Here is an 18,634-nt window from a genome sequence, read left to right as displayed (position 1 = left end):
AAGTGTCCACTGAAGTCTTAAATTATATATCCATTAATCAATAGAAATAATACGTTATTAATGTACTCAATCCAAGACCTTTACTCTCTTTCTATAGATTTCCCATTCATGTTTTCTACAAATGAACATAAATAAATATATTGCAAACTAAAATTCCACCATGGGTATTAAAAACTGTATAAATAAATAAGCAATCTCACCAACTTTCCCAACCTATCTCACATAACCCCTCCCCTGTAAAATCCCACACAGTTATATTTGCTGATAAATCTTTCTACTCTATTAAAATGCTAGCCAAAGGATATGAGGAGGAGAGTGCGCTTAGCAGATATACCCACCGAATCACTAATAATAATTAATACATCCTAACTACCTATAACAATTACAAGAACAATTTTGATGGTTAAACCAAATTAGTTATTTTATTTGGTATTCAAATAGAATGAATGAAGAATTTACTACATGACATTATTATTGAATATATATTGTTAAGTAACAAAATGGAAATTATTGGATAATCAACACTACAATTATTTTTATTCTTGAGTATATCGTATATCGTACGTAGCTAACATACGTAATATTCTCTATATCTTAATGTCATATTCCCAGACAATAGTAAATTATACAAGATCTAAAGTTCATGTTCTGACTAGCAGTACCAGTGTACAAATGTAAATACTTCTGCAGTAAAAAAAGTACCTAACAACTGTATAGTATCCTTGTACCAACTCTGTGTTTATTGCTAATATAATTCTGTCGGCGTATAATGTATTTTGCATTTGAACAACACTTGACCTTCCGGTTTTGTTCGGTTTTTTCGTGCAGTACTTTGCTGAAACGCATCAAATATAGTCCATAATGACGGTTTTATTAGGTTTTAGCAGCTTCTAACACTGAGTTCCAAATACAAGGGCCTTAGCTTGGAGTCATGAATATTTGGCTTTGCCGTTGTTTATGTTAATGCATGACCAGATAGTCCACATAATTATTTTCGCTTTAGATTATCGTAATGGAACAACTTTTCATTACCAGTGACAATATGATGCAAGAAACCTTTCCGATTTTGCCGTTGAAGCAGCATATCACACATGACCAAACGCATTTTTATTTATCTGGGCTTAAATTCATACGGAGCAAAATATTTAAGTTTTACATCATTCCCATGACCTGCAAGGAACTGGAAATGATTTTATGTTACTAACATGGGTGGTTATCAGGGTGTTCGGAGTAACACCATGATAGATGGTTTTATTTCCAATATTTCTGCATATTCTTCTTGCGTTTTACATAGAGTCATCATCAAGTAAGGCCCTCAAAATCTGGTCTTTAAATTTTTTGGTCGTCCAGAACGCTCTTTGTTTTCGATATCATAATCGCCACTTTTAAAACATCGACGCATGGGGCAGAGCTCGAAGCATCATCTACGGACTAGCACTTATACAGGATCGCTTCCTGGGTGATTGGGATGAATCATCATAGAGTAATCAAATATAAATTCAAAAAGCAGTTCTTTATAAAAAAATTCTGGATCTTATTTTTCTTTGTCGTTCCTTTTACGAGATTTTGTTGTTTCAAATTAAATGTTATAAAACTGTCACGTCATACTTTATGTCTCCCGTCCACGCCTCACCCCGCTAACGATAAATAACGCCAAATGCGTTTCGGGGAAGATCCTGGTCGTTTACTCGCGAAAACAAAACACACTTGCCGTGTTAGCGTCACTTAAATCCCGCGAAAAATCCGAACCGAGTCAGAAAAGTTTCTGGGGCCCAGATTACCGTTTCTATATCCAGATCGAGAACGCCCCTCATTTGGTCGACGGGGAGAAAGACAAACGCCCCCGCCCTCTCTCACTCTGCAAGTTCGTGCGAACAACCCCAATTTTAGAACCGTAATTTGTGCGAACTTGTGCTCGGTGTCACTTTTTGTTTCGCCTCCTGATATATTCCCGGCGGCTACGTCTCCCTAAAATAACGTCGGGCGCGATTTGTATCCGGCGGTGGTAGTTGTCGTGTCGCCATTCTTTGTCTTGCTCGTCTAAAACTATATTAAATTCGATTCGAACTAACCGTACCGTCCATAACACACTTTTGGTCTTGATAAAATACTAAAACTCGTAAAAGTCAGCGCGCAGAAGAGAAAATGAATTGGTCTTTACGATATTTACATGAAGAATACATTCGTACGACGCGACATAAATTGAGTCATCTTTAAACTATTAATAATTGAATATGATCACTATTAAAACTTATATTTTATTATATATATTTATTACAAAGATTGAACACTTTTTGAATATTTTGAATCAAAAGAAAACAAAAGATACATTGTTCTTTCGAGATGGAATCCATAAATTGCCTGAAAGACGGGAAGAAGTAGCGTCTATCGATGGGAATACTTTGAATATTGTATCGAGTTTTCACAATGAAGTTTCGAATATATATATATATATATATATATATATATATATATATATATATATATATAGTGTTACCTGAAATAAGTGGAGCCATATTATCACCCTAGTTACGAAATACTTTGGTTGCCAGAAACGATCACAATAGATGAGAGACAAAGAATTACAAAATAGTGTACTTCCAGGCATTATACAACAATAATGCTAATAGTAAGATGAATAATACACTAAAATGATGATTTTATTGTTCTTGCGAAGTCACAGACATATGATCAACCACAGACTGAAAAGACTGAATGCTAAAATGCAGTTAGAGTGAGTTAGCTTCCTAAACAATAAAAGCAAAAAGCTCTTGGAATCAACTATAAGTCAACCAAAAAAAAATGTGTTCATGCAATATAAGATAAGTTTCTCATTAAGTTTATTCATCAGGACCATTCGTAAATAACAGTGTACATTTAAAAATCTAGTGTTAGTGAAAGGACATTCTTTTTTTACTGATTAATAGGCTGGGCCAATTGCTGATTGAATTTTATTTATATAACCTAACACCTAACTGTATTTTATATGTTTTTTAAAATTTATATTTCAAATAAAAATAGTTAAAATACCTGTATTTTAAATATAAAATACATAATAGAGTATTATACTATTTTTAATTAAAACACAAAATACAAACATATACATAAAATTATACCTGAAACCACATGAAACTATTGAAGATCTACACAAATTACACAGAAGAAAAATTAAATAGTTGCTATTAAAAACATTGATTCATTAATACAATGAATAAATACAATATTTTAAGACATTTTTTACTAATTACAGACTACTGGATTTTCAATTATTGTAACTACAATACAATATTTGTAGACAAAATTTAATGTTGTTATATAAATATAATTTAAATATATTTTCGAAATTATTTATAAAAATAAAGATATTCAAAAAAGAGAAACTGTTTTTATATTAAGTATGAAAAATACACCTAATATATGCATTTTGTAAGAATATAAAGTCGAATATATGTTTTTTCTCGGTATATATTTTGCAATTTAAGCAGGTAAACATTTTGAACAAATAAAAACAGGTTCAAAAATCACCAAAATACGTGTATAAAAAATATCAGCAACAAAATATGCATCACCCAAATTTGTTTCCTCTAGTTTCTTGTACCATTTTAGACCTGACCATAAATCATGCCCCATTGCTGTCTCGTATGTGTGTTGAATACGGCCCGATTCCCTAAGACGTTTGCCTTTTTCGTATCATTGTTTTTATATATACAACATTAGAATTTATAATGCTCAAAAATATTTTTCGGGTCAGACGAAACCTTGTATTTACAATTTTCGCAAACAATATTTACACATTTGGAATATCATAAAAATATTTCGCAAATCCGGCATATTTTGACTATTGGATTGGTTACAAAAATTTTTCATAAGTAATTTTAATCCCTCCCAATCATCAAGAACACCATATTAATAATAAAGTTACAATATGAAAATGTTTTTCTGTACATAAAATATTTGAAATATTCTTATGGGATCTCCTACTAAAACAACCATATTCTCCAGATGTTGCTGCACTTGACTACTTTTCAGGCACTATGGCCCGTCCCAGCAGGAGTTCACATTTTATGAAATTTCTAAAAAATGGGTCAACTCATGGATTCCATCAAAAACCAAGAATTTTACCAAGGGGAACATATTAATTTTTTAATTTCAAGTTTTATAACCAGTAAAACCATGTAATACCAGTAATGGTAATAACTAGCGTTGGGAGGAACTATCGACTGAAAACAATCGAAACAGAAACTGAAAATAGTAATTACTATTTTCAATCAAATGCACAGTTCGACTGAGAGAGGAAAGGACGGAAACCATGCTTGGGGCAGTTAATTTTATATATGGTTATATTTTCCAAAGGTAGTATAAGCGGGACGGAGATGTATAAATTCATTCACGAACAAACTTTAAAAAAAAGGAAAAAAATAATTACTGAATACTATTATAATAATTAAACGTAACATGCAATCTATAATTTAATTTTAAACTAAATAGAATTACTTTTGTATTTGAATATTCTGTTGATCTGAAAAAAGGAATGGTATTTTTTTATGGAATGGAATAACAACACCCCAAATTCTTTATTGTATTTTAATGAGTTAAATGCTATTTTCAAATAATATACTATAAAAAATATAGACAATACAATAGAGCTTAAAAAACTTAAAAACTAAAGATCTATAATAACTATAAATTATATAAAAATTAAACATCTACCTAATCATAGAAAAAAAACTAATCCATGACATAATTAAAAATAAGCTGAATGAAATGATATAAATGCTTTATTTATTTATTATTGAACGGAAATATTTTTTAACACAAATCGAGAGAGTAATCGAAATATTACCTATTATTGCCATAAAAACAGTTAATATTTTACTATTTACCATTCCCAATTTTAATCTTTTTACCCTATTACATTAACAATCTTGAGAAATATCTTACCAAAATGTTATAATATTAATAAATATATTGTTATTTACAAGCAAATTTCCTAAAAAATCATAAAACTACATATATTACATATAAATATATGTAAGCATAAATTGGGTACATTTTTGTTAAGGTCGCGGCTAGGAGAATAGAGCCAGAACATTTTAAAAATAGTCGAATGAAACAAGTAGGACCCAAAAGAGTAACGAAAAGTACAACTGAAACAGTCGATATTAAAAAATAGTCAATTACTAAACAGTCGATAGTCAATATCAGTCGATAGTTTCCAACACTAGTAATAATAACATTCGAGACAAAGGAATACTATAGATTAGAAAAAAAATTAAACAAAAAGGTTATCAAAAATAATTATTTTTTAGACGCTAGTTGAAGCAAAGTACTTGGAATACAATAAGGTTTTTCCTCTTCTTTTTCAATAAATATTTTGGAAGAAATTTATAGCGGGGGCAAGTAGGCATCCAATAACCCATTTGTCAGCTAGGTACAGTATCTATCCACCACATCTGGTTCAAGGGATTGGCTCACAAATAATTTTTGATTTAATGCCCTATCTACCTGACCACGCACCCTAACTGGATGGTCGTTCCTAAAAAATGGATGTTCAGTCTCTCTCGCTCGCCCAGCCCCGGCTTTGTCCTCTCCGTCTCTACCAGGAAGGAGAAATAAAAAACGGCCTTGGCATTTTTTGTCAAGATAAATTTAATTATAATGGACAACAGTTACGACGTTTTACAGGTCGAGCGTTTCGTCGTAAGAGGAAGAATTCCGAGGTTTTTTCGTGGTTCAGTTAGAGGTATTACAGGTATAACTTTAAGTGAAAACAGTTATTGGATCGGCATGCAACATCGGCAGAAAATAGCTTTGGTTTTGTAGTATGGGCAACATTTTTGCAAGCATTTTAGCTCATTTTTAATTCATATAATCATTTTTATTAGTGTTGGGAACTATCGATTGAAATCGACTATCGACTGTTTAGTAATTGACTAGTATCGACTTTTTCAGTCGTGTACTTTTAGTTACTATTTTATTTTAGGTTATATTAGTTTCATTGGACTGATTTTCAACATTCTGGCTCTATCGTCCTAGCCTGGACCTGGACGAAAATGTACCCAATTTATGCTTAGATAGATTTATATATAATATATATTGTTTTATGATTTGGTATTTGTTTATTTTTTGGTAGCTTGCTTATAAATAACAATATATTGTATATTAATATTAATATAGCAGCATTTTGGAACGATATTTTTCAAGATTCTTAATAATACCCTATTAGATCAAAATTTTGAATGATAAATAGTAAAATAATTTTGACTGTTTTTATGGCAATAATAGGTAATGTTTCGATTACTCTCTAGACTTTTGTTAAAAAATATTTACGTTCAATAAAAAATTAAGCATTTACTTTATTTAAAAAAGCTCTAGTAGTTATTGTGCGATCATTTTGAATTATATCATGAATTTTTTTTTCTATGATTAAGTATATGTTTAATTTTATTTCGTATTTATTTATGGTTATTGTACATCTTTAGCTTTTAGGTTTTGTTTAAGTTCTATTGTATTGTCTATGTCTATAGTATTCAGTATTTTTTTTATAAAATTAGTACGTGAAGAAATATATATGCCTCGCTTATACTACCGTTGGAAAATAAGCACATATAAAATTAACAGCTCCAAGTAATTATCTCCGTCCTTTCGTCTCTAACAATTTATACAGCAAAGGGTTCGTATATCTTCGTCTGACATCACGAATTGAACAAAACAGTCGAACCGTGCATTTGCTAGTTTTTTTCACTATCGACTGTTTCCAGGTGATTTAGTAGCCCAATTTCATGTTTTAATGCGAAATCTTGGACCACTTGGATCAACCGCTCTTCCTTCTTGGTAATGTGGAGATAAGCATCGGTAATTATTCGTAGAACTTTGTTTTGGGTACGTTGGATTACTAATTAGTTTGATGTTTCCAATTTAATTTACCATCGAAATGTACTCCGAGGTATTTAGCTGATTCTACTTGAGAAATCTATATAAATTTAATTTTTTTAGTCATGTCACTGCGACGCGAAATTAACATGGACAGATTTGGAGCTACTAAGCTGTATTTTGCAGTCTTTAGTCTATTTGTAGATGTTATAGACCGCTATATGTACTTTTTCTACAACCTTAGCTAGATATACATATTTTGCCATGATAACTGTGTCGTCGGCAAATGTTCCAAGTTCTGCTTCTTTTGTTGTTGGGACATAAGCAGTATAGAGCAGATACGGGAGTGGCCCCAAGACAATGTCCTGTAGAACTCCAGCCGAAATAGGTTGAGAATACTCTTGCATGAGGCTCTAAATGTTCTTTCGAATAGATATGATTCCAGCAGTCCACAGTAATTCCGCGGTAGCAATTTGTTCGTTTTGTAGATTAATCCCAATATATGCCAAAAATGTATGAGACGTCCAGAAATATGCAGGGCAGTGTTTCTTTTCTTCTGCATTTTTAACAGTAACAGCGGTTTACTGTGTACACTTGTGATCAATTGTCGAATGGTGATTTCGAAATACAAACTAGAAATCTGGTATGTCTATAAGTACTTTAATAAGTTTTAACACCAGCTTCTTAAATACTTTGGATATCGCAGGTAGCAGCGAAATAGACCTGTAAAATCCAACGTGTTCTGTCGGTTTGTTGGGTTCTTGTTGGTTGAATATATATGTCAATATAATTAGTACTTTTCGTGACACCTCTTACAATAATTTTTAGAATTGAGGTGGTTGTCAATTTCTGTGGCAAGTTCCATTGGAGAAATCAGATTTACAGCTACATCAAACTAACAAACAGGATTAATATCTATTGTAGATTATACATCATTCGGCCAAATCAATTCACGTCGATCATCTTTACTAGGCGGTACTCAGTAACAACTGGTTTTTTATGTATCTGAGTTTATATTATTATTGATCAATTTCTGATCCTATCGCAAAAAAACTTAAATTAATATTTCATCAAAAATTAATTATATTGTATAAATTTCAGTCCATAGCTGACATATCATTTAATAATGTAAATAATAAATATTTTAACACGTTGCTATTGTTTTCAGCCGCTGGAAGATTAAGTGTTCAACTGACGCCTTAAAAGGCAGTGGGGGGACGAAAAAAAATTTGAAAACAAAATCGAAAAGAAGTAAAAGAATCGTTTCTGGTTGGTGTCTCACGGTATGGAGAAACCGTCAGTCACCGAATCACCTTTCCAAGACAATACTACATATAGTGTTTTTCATTTTCTTTATATTACCCTTGACGGTCGTAGCGGCATTTACCATGACCGAACTTTTATAGTAGTTTAGATTGTGACTGGCGTAAGTTATTAGCCAACAGGGGCGTGCGTTTCATTTATAAATTTAAATTATCCAGCCTTTTACTTAACAATTTGGAGTAACTAATGATGTAATGGAAATTATAAACATAATTTAAAAATTTCCTGTGTAATTTTATTAATGTCAAACTTAATGTTAAACTCTAAAACTAGCAAACTTATATTCTACTCTTACTAGAAATATTATTTAAATCAGGTTTGGCATTTGGAATTAATCTGTAAGATAAGCAAATTGTTACTGCGTAACTATTGTTAATTGCTGGTGTTATATTTATTCGGAAAAAAATTTAGAGTGTCGCACGAAATGCCGTTCTGGACATTTAAAACTATTTCGGCTGGAGTTCCATAAGGTAGCGTCTTAGCATCTCTCCTGTATGTGCTCTACACTCCTGACATTCCAACAACAAAAGAAACACTACTTGGAACCTTTGCTGATGACACAATTATTATGGCAAATGATATATCTCTGCCTAGGGCAATAGAAAAAATAAAAGTGGCAGTTAACAAAATCTACAAATGAACAAATGATGAAATTCATTGTTTGAAATTTATTCATTGAGGAAAATTCAACTTAATAGCTCCAAATCCATCCACGTTAATTTTGCATTGCGGCGAAATAACAAAAACTTAATTATACCACTCAATGGATGCTCGATTCCTCAAGCAGAATGAACTAAATACCTTGGAATCCATCTTGATGGTATATTAAATTGGAAACATCACGTTAAACATAAAGCAAAACACATTAGAACCAAAATAAAACAACTATACTGGTTAGTCGGAAGATACTCTCAACTTGATCTAAAATCAAAGAGGTTGATCTATAATACAATTATAAAGCCAATTTGGACCTATGGTGTGCAAATATGGGATTGCACTAAAAATTCAAATCAACTAGTCATACAACGCTGTCAAAACAAGGTTCTTCGATTGATTTCTAATGCCTATCGCTATGTAACCAACGAAGAACTGCACGATGACCTGGAAATCAAATGGATTTGCGAAATTATCCAAGATTTCGCCTTGAAACACGAAAGAAGTTTACTAAATCATACTAACGTGGAAGCAATATAACTGCTGGACAGCGCGCACGATGTCAGGAGATTGAAGCGAACAAAACCAACGAACTTACATACAGTGTATACCTTTAGTGTAAACTATTATACATATTGATGTATTTTCTTGCACTCGTCTTACTTGTTAATTAATCCAAGTATATAGGAAAAGTAGTAATAAATTAATTGTAAATTAAGATTGTACTAAGCCTATCTAATAAAGATGTTATTAAAAAAAATTGAAGAAAATTTTTACTAAGGAATTTCCGATGTAGCAACAATGAATTAATTAACAAATTAATCCATGAAGATAGATCCGGATTTTGTAAGATTCAATGTACTAGACATAAATATACAATGTTATAATTTGATACATATCTCAAAACTACACACGAACATATAATTACGTTCGACCAAGATAACAGCCTTATAAATTTGCCATTTTCTATTGAAAATGTTCAGATTTGTTCCTAAAAATGTGCATGTGCTCGTGCAAAACGTTTAGCTCAAAGGAAAAACTATTCTTTTAGAATGACATTCATAAATTACTTAAGAGATATGCAAAATGTATAAGATCAAATGACCAATACTTTTGTGTAAATAAATTTTAATCTAATATAAGATCAATAATGTAATGTAAAAAATATGTTTTTATTAGCGAAAAATAAACGAAATATATTACCCACACACTTGGTCAAATCGAAAGCTTGTAATCACCGAACTAGATGAGTGGATTTTACCTGATGATTTATCTGAAGCGTTCTTTGTCCAAACGTGCTATCGTTGAAATTCTCTAACAAAAATCCTATGACTTCTTAGCATTCCTATTTGAGTGCAACTGTACTGGTTAGTCGAAATACATTCTCAACATGGCCTAAATCATCAGAGATTGGTTTATCAGTCAATTATAAAGCCATTTTCGACACTAGAACATCAAACCAACTAGTAATCCAACGTACCGAAAACAAAGTTCTACGATTAATTATTAATACTTATCTTTACATAACCAACGAAGAGCTGCACTATGATCCCGAAATCAAATGTATATACGAAGTGATCCAAGAGTTCGCCTTAAAATATTAAATAAGGTTGTTAAATCACAGGAACATGGAAGAAATCTAGCTACTGTACAACACTCAAGTAATCAGATTGAAGAGAATTAAACGTCACGAACTTATTTAGAATATATGTGTATTCTTAACTTTAGCTTAAGTAGAAGTAGGTAGTAATAAATTGAGATGTAATTAATTAAAAAAATTTTTTGAACATTTAAAAAATAAAAGATAAAATGTCAATACATTATAATATTAAGGTGTTTTATTCAATGTTATCTTTTAATTACTATCTTTCTTAATCTGCAAAATAATTTCTTGCCTGCTTATATAATAATTTAAAACACCACAGCCATAATAATACTTAATTCACAATCTTTAAATGTTATCTAAAAATGTATTAACGAATCAAGAGGGAAAATGAACAATTTAATTACCATTACATATCTAATCATTCATAACACCCACATAATTATTTTTAAATTGTTAAATACTCTAGTAAATAATGAATGATGAACCTATAATGAGCCACCACTGTCTGCAAGATACCAGCATCGGCACGGATCTTGTTCCTCTCCCTGGCCGATATGACGCTGCCCTCGACGTTGGAACGCTTTTTCAAAGACATTTTCTTTGTTTCGATCGCAAACTACGCCACAACTGATTGAGTGGGGATTTGGGGACTCGCCGTTTCTCTTCTTCGGGCCCCGGGGGACTCGCTAACTTAATTGATAGCGCTTATTTCTTTATGACGATCACTTGCAAAACTATTTCGATACAAGAACGGTATTTTTTTGTCGAATACCCCTTCCTCCATATTTTGTCCAGTTCAGAACAACATTAATATATTTTTATTTTTCTATTCAAGCCAATGGCTTTAAGCATACTATTGCCAACCTTACAACTATCTTATCGTGCAAAGTGATGTTTTTTGGAGTACGATATACAAAATAATTTCGCATACATTTCTTTTTCATTAGCCCATTTTGAAATTCTGTTGTAAATGTAAATTTCATTATTTTATATAGACATTATTTTTGTATACTTTCTCTTATTTCTATTTCTATAGAAAAAATCCTTGTAAAATTCTCTATCTCTCTCTCTCTCTCTCTCTCTCTATATATATATATATATATATATATATATATATATATATATATATATATATATATATATATATATATATAGATATGTAGCTAATTGATTTCGAGACCACTACAATATGGATACAATAATTTATAGAAACAGGTATAAAGATAGAATTAAATGAAATAGAAAACTTATAGCAATATAAAATTAAACAACATAGATTAGTCAATGGTATTAATATTGCCCCTTTGGCAAATACTATAGTACATCACAGTTACATAAACGTTGAAAGCTTTTATTATATTTATAAAATGTTTATCGATTTAGCCCAAGATAATCAAATCAAATTTAGCAAGCCAATGTGAAGGGTTATTACTTATTCAAAGAAACTACCAGAACAAAACAACTACCAGTTTCAAGAATATCTTGACAAACACAATCACCAAAAAGTTCGTAAAAGGAACTTATCAATAACATTCTCAATTTACTAGTATAATGTTGCGTCCTCATATTTGTACAGTATACCCCATATATTTCCCCATGTATCTTGTCCATCTTTTGGGTTCCTTGAAACAATTCCTACCTCAGTCGCTACAAAAAACTATTGTACATTGCAAGATCGAATAACAAGCCCTGCAATGCTCTATCAGTGTGAAAAGTCTCCAGCGTCCAAATAATGTTAATAGCTCGAAAACAGTTCAGATTGCTTACTATTAATAAAAAAAAGCATAAAACTAACATGAACTTAATTTAGAATATAATTTACCACAGTAGAAGTTACTTAAAAATCACAAAACTAGTAACGTCACTATAACTATTTAAAATGAATAATTCTATTCTTCAGAAAAAGCCTATTTTTTCAATTTTCTTTCAATAAAAAAATACAAAACTGTTAGTATTACAATTGCTATTCAAAATTAATATTTCTAATGTAAAAATAAAACGCCTTTAGGTGACGATATTATTTTGTATTATTCTTCCACATTAGTCAATAAATCGATAATGTCTGACAGCATCTTTTTTTAGAAAAACTTAATGAATATTACTTGGCCAAAATGAATATCGCCAATATGTTTCCAACCATATATTAATAGCTCTTATTTAATTTAAATATTGTTTTATTGACTTATAACTCAACACATTCAGACATTCACTCGATACAAGTTAAATTTTCTTTAAACTTCAGCAAAATAAAATAAAATAAAGAAGAGCATTGACATAAATATAGCCCTCTGTTGTAAATCCCTCAAATAAAACTCACAGTCTTAGTTTAATTAAACATCTTCAGACAACATTGAGATAAATACGTTATAGCTGAGACACTTTTAAATATAAGAAAAAAATGAGTGGGAAAAATCTAGAAAAAAATTGCCGGAATGGTACACCGAGCCGTTGAAATTAAAACGGGATGAGGCGGTTGGAAGAGATGCGAAGGGGAGGTGTAGAGGAACGAAGGGGGGCCGTTGGCGGTGGCGGCGGGAGAGGTAGATGGAGGGTTTATCGGTCGCGTAATAAATAATTATTTAGCCCCGTTTTAAATTGACAAATCCGAAAATTTACGACCGTTCGGTAATCATGGTTGTTGTAATCCTCAAGCTTAAGGTCATACGTCATTATTAAATTATACTTATCGTCTTTTCTTTCCGCAGTTCGCTTCATTCGCCTTCATTATCTGGGGCGCAAAATGGCGTCCGATTTTACGAATTGGCGAGGGAACGGAAAAGTAGGTTGCCGATAAGTTAATAAAAATAAAATTTTCTATACATAAGCGAATTTCCATTAATATATAATGCGATCAAAATATAAATTCCATATTTCCAGTACCAAATGCACTGATTATCAACATCTCATCACCCTCAGGGCCGCTTTTGTAGATCCTTAATCTCATTATTTCATTAAACATTAAATCACGTATCGTAAAAAAATTGTGCCATCTTGGATGATTTTTCAATATTTTAAATTTCTAATATGTAGCTTTATATCTTATATTTATAATAAGTAATAAAATATCCAATTAGAAAAAAATTAGAAAAAATTAACAACGATAATGTGAGAATATTCTTGGTACCTTTGGAAAAAAACAGTCTTCACAGTCCCTTTATCCATATATTTATAGCTTTATATCTCATATTTATAATAAGTAATAAAATATCCAATTAGAAAAAAATTCACAACGAAAATGTGAGAATATTCTTGGTACCTTTGGAAAAAAACGAGTCTTCACAGTCTCTTTATCCATATATTTAATGTTGTTCATCAAATTAATGATAATCTAATGAGTTTAGTTAGAATGCCAAAGTTTGATTACTGTCGTCTGATCAAAAACACGAAAACCAACGGAAAGTGTTGTCAATATTGTAGCTCACACCACGGTACAGTCATACAATAATGGATTCAAAGAAGTTATAAATATATATATGTTATAGCCCTACTTCAACTCAAAATTTACTCAAAAGTACCTAACTAAATTATGAAACTGTATCAACTAACGCTTCTGCTCATGTGCGAACAAAATACTGATTGACCAGATTGCCCTTGACCCATTTTCTTTTTGGGTTTCTTACCATAATCCCTATTCCAATCCGTAAACCGCACATTGCATTGCAAAACTAATAGACTAAGACCCAAAAAATTCTTGGAAAAATCTTACTCCAGAAACGGCATTGAACAAAGTAACATGTGTATGAATGTATAGTTATATGGTGCTAGGTTTTATTATAATTAGTTACCCAAGTATATACATTTTTGGACTTGAGCAACCAAAAGCGGTTTATAAGATAGATCGTGGGCTGGATTTAAAGCAGTCCGCTTTTTAAAATTGGTTGTAGTTTTTTAAATGTTCAAATGATTCTATGATGAATCTTTCATCAAGCGTTGTAAACTTTCCGTCAGTCATTAGTTTTCGAATATTAGGTTAATTTCCTTCTTTAATGTTTAAACCTTGTTTGCACTTGTTCTTAAGATATTTTTTGCACTTTTTATAAACAAATTGCCACTGTCCGTACGTGGAACTGGACACAGATGATATATACTCACATCCTTGAGTACATTTGTCATGATTTTTTCATGATTACAGAGCATATAACATCCACAAACGTGAACACTTTCTATAGACTTCGCAACGCTGTCTCTGCATTTTATTTTCACACGTTCCGAAGCACAAACACAGCACAGGCGCAAGTGTTGCCACCATTCCCGAATTCGAAAACTAGAACCAATCTAGGGGCGCACACGGATTGAAAATTTGAGTTCATGGCATCAAATAGCGTTAAGAATCTCGTCCAAAAGTTGATACGAAATTGTAAACTTGTGTTTTTCCTGAAATTTCCTAGGATTTTTGTCCAATAAATTATAAAAAAAACCAATTCGAAATCAAAAAAAAAACCCAAAGTACCCCTACAAAAATAGTAATATAAATATAAATACACTGCACAAAATTCACTACAGAATAATTACGCAACGAAGAGAAGAAAGTAAGAAAGTTACGTAATAATTATATTTATTTTATTTCAAATATTTATAAGCATATTTAAATATATAAAAATGTATACTTGAATACATGAAGACACCCAAACAAAAATATTCATTTAAAGCGATACTAAGATGGTTGGATCACTTAATTGAACATACTACAAATAACAAATATCTTAAAACGGTCGTGTCACATCCATCAACTATGAAGTAAGAACCATCCCTCCAAACGCTCATTATTTCACATCTGGACGTGTCAATTAGATCGCCCATTGTCTTTTTCTAAATTGGATCCATCGAACAATATCCTATGTCGCCGCCCCTTCTGTCAATTCGCGAAACAATGAGCATTAGGGTCGCGAAAAAAAAATTGCCTTATGTCTCTTGCCCCGCAAATGAAGTCGTGGCAGCCGTACGACATTTTAATTCTGACGTTTGTTTAGCTGCGAAAAAGACGCATGTCGGCAGATTGGAGAAGATAAAGTGGTCGACGGACACTGGTTTCGACGAATTTTACGCGCCTTTTCCTTATATGATGCCACGGCCTTGTTAACCGAACATTCCGAACATTCTCTTTTGCAATACCGCGAGCCGTGTTACGTTAATTCATTAGAGTGATGTCGAAGAAGACTGCTTCATACGGATAAATAACAGACAGAAGCGATTCTTTAAACCAAACAGAATCTCGCTCGTTCTCCATCGCTAATTATTTCATAAATTTAACTTTGGTCTTCAGATTCCTACAAGTTTAGCAGAGATTAACTCATCATTGCTGTTTTTTTAAAACAGAATAGGAAATTTATGAGATTTGACTTGATTGTATTTAATTATATATACAAAAATAGTAGAAATAAATCTCTATCGAATATAATTTAAATCTAATTAATTCATTTAATTTGATTCAGTAGAAGATTCATTTATTTTTTTCGATGATTGTGTAAAATTATTTATTATTATCTATTTATTTTATAATACAACCTAATGAATATGTTAACAACGTTAAATAAATTATTGAATTTATTCCATTTAAAATTACAATCACTATTAACTTGTATTCAATAATTTATTTTTGTGAGAATAATTTTATATTTTGTAGTCTGAAACAAAGCAGAAATAAATATAAAAATATCAATATAATGAATATAGAAATAAATAAATCCTGAAGTATACTCTATAAATTATACTCTGCATATTTTACATCATTTGGCAACTTATAATATTGCTTTTGAAATCACCCATCTTAAATTTACAGAAATGAAAATTATGAAGTCAGAAATGCAAGAAATAAGATTGAATTGGGAATCAAACCACACATATTTGTATAAAATGTACAAGTGTCACTGTTGACTTTAGCTTAAGTTTATCTCATTCATTTGTATTTTATATTCATATGTATCCTGCCTCGTCTAGCTTGGTCAATTACAAAATTATAAGTATAAAAAATAGATGGCCCTCTGGTCGAAATTCGACCACAATTTATAAAGATAATACTGTTTCTCCCATGACATACTAAAAAGCGTACCTTAAAAATGATATCTTAATATTATTAAAACTTGTTTTGACAATATTGTCAACAAAATATTAATAAGCTTAAATTACATCACTGAACATTATAACAAAAGTATCATGAATAAGATTATTTTCAGAACTGCAACAATTTCAGAGCATCAAATATAAGTATATATAATTTTCATTTACTTTTATGTTATAATCATAAATCTGAAATATTAAATGAAGTAATACATATTTGTATATTAATTAAAACAATAACGAACACACTTAGGCACCTCATTTTTATAATATAGAAATTATATAGACTTCTCAAAACTTAAAATCAAACCTAACTTAAAATAAAGTAAATAATTAAAATAATTCATAAGGTTCAAAGAATATATTGTCATATAGTTGGATATTTTATTGTATTTATTAAATTTATTGCATTTATATCATCAATTGTATGTATCCCTTTTTAATAGTTATGTCTTTAGGAATAAAAATATAGCTAAAAATATGTTCCTGATCCTAGCCATTCATATTAAAAAACAAATAGTTGTAAAAACTAATAAATGTTCAAATAGTTGTCTAAAAAATAACCTGTAACATTATAGGCAAAATAAGACTTAAAATTTTGCTTTTTGAGCTTAAACAATTTAAATAAAGGTCATTGTCCTTTCAATCTATAGTATACCATAGTGCATATCAAATTAATTAAATCATTTTATTGTACAGATAAAATTGAATGTTTATCATTTCCTAATTATTGTCATTGTATTTATGTCCCGTTGTTTTTTAGTCTTGGATACAGTTGAATTATATTTTATGAATGAGCTCTAAAGATTTTTTAATTCAATTTTATCATCTGAATTAACACAAAACGATTTTTTCGAAATCAGACGAACAGTGAAATTTTGGAATGATCAGTGTTGATTTTAAATAAATTTCAAAAAATCAATGCTCTGTAGCTGAAGACTAAGCTTTAAACAATCTAAGAATTATCAAATTATAAGTTCTAAGTTCTTCGGATGAATATCATACAAGCATAATATCATTTGTGAACAATCTGGTTTAGCTCAAATAGTACTTTCATTCTAACACTTTGCAGCATATTAGATTGGTTTCTTGAACAGTTCATTAACGATTCGTTCACATTAAAGGAAAAGAAGATATTAAAGAATCGCTTCCTTAAATTACGTGATATTTTCGCTGCGGTTCGAATGCAATTTTCTTTCACACTAACCAGATTCGCAAGTCGTACATCCCTGAATGTCGCACGCCCTTGTTCCCCTCGGTTTCCCGTTCGGATCCCCGTTTCTTTTTAAAGCCAAGGTGTCTGTTCTCGAAAATGCTAATCCTCACAAATGGGTCGCTCGTTATTTTGAGTTATGGGTTTTGTTTTACATTTTTACGGCCCTGGCATTTATAATAACGTTTTTCAATTTGTTCGCGGCAGTTTTCCATCTTTCCGCCCGTCCTCTATATATACTATATATATAATTTTTTTGCTGGTTGCGTTTTCACCCGCCGAGACTATTGGTCTCCAGAGGTAAGCGGGACAAGAAGAAATGCCATCCAGGGCGAATTATGTTTTTTGTTGCTTTAAAGACGTTGGACAATTGATTATGTTTGGTGAATTCGTTCTAAGGATATATAGTAATCGGTTCTTTGATCTTAAACCAATTAAACACTAAGTAACATTCTTGGTGAATTTCAGGTATGTTATATTGGATAGTAATCTTAAGACAACGTTGGCTTAATGTTGCCAACAACGTTAAACCTGCAATGCCAATCAGTAACATGCTTCGTCGGTTCCGAAATCCTAAAATACTCACTAACTTCTTGATTATTAAAATATATGTTTTATGATAGACACTTTACTTCACTAACAAAATTTGAATTCATAAAAAGCGAAAAATAGTTATAAAAAATATTATCCATTCCCTTTAATGTTTTAATTAATTTCAAGTTCATTTAAAGTTCCCTAAACAACCGGTTGTAATAACTATAAAATAAATATTATTAGTGTAAGTAATGTTGATTCAAACAGAGAAAAAATCAATGGAAAAAATCAATTTACATGATTCTTTAATATAAACACAGTAGTAAAATATATCTCTTAATCTAAAATATATATGCATATACATCGGTAGTACT

At 30.8% G+C, this 18,634-nt stretch overlaps 1 protein-coding gene across 2 annotated transcripts in view; it reads right to left on the bottom strand.

Moving 5' to 3' along the window:
* The window catches only part of Ubx (ultrabithorax), a 349,089-nt gene that overhangs the window by 60,981 nt on the left and 269,474 nt on the right, over positions 1-18,634 (bottom strand). The gene's annotated exons all lie outside the window — the stretch shown is intronic.

Source organism: Rhynchophorus ferrugineus, unplaced genomic scaffold (assembly GCF_030347505.1).
Source record: "Rhynchophorus ferrugineus isolate W39M unplaced genomic scaffold, kcgeb_rfMv2 rfM1, whole genome shotgun sequence".
Classification (NCBI taxonomy): Eukaryota; Metazoa; Arthropoda; class Insecta; order Coleoptera; family Curculionidae; genus Rhynchophorus; species Rhynchophorus ferrugineus.
Note: the sequence above shows the minus strand (reverse complement) of the source record. Positions and strands in the feature narration are given on the sequence as shown.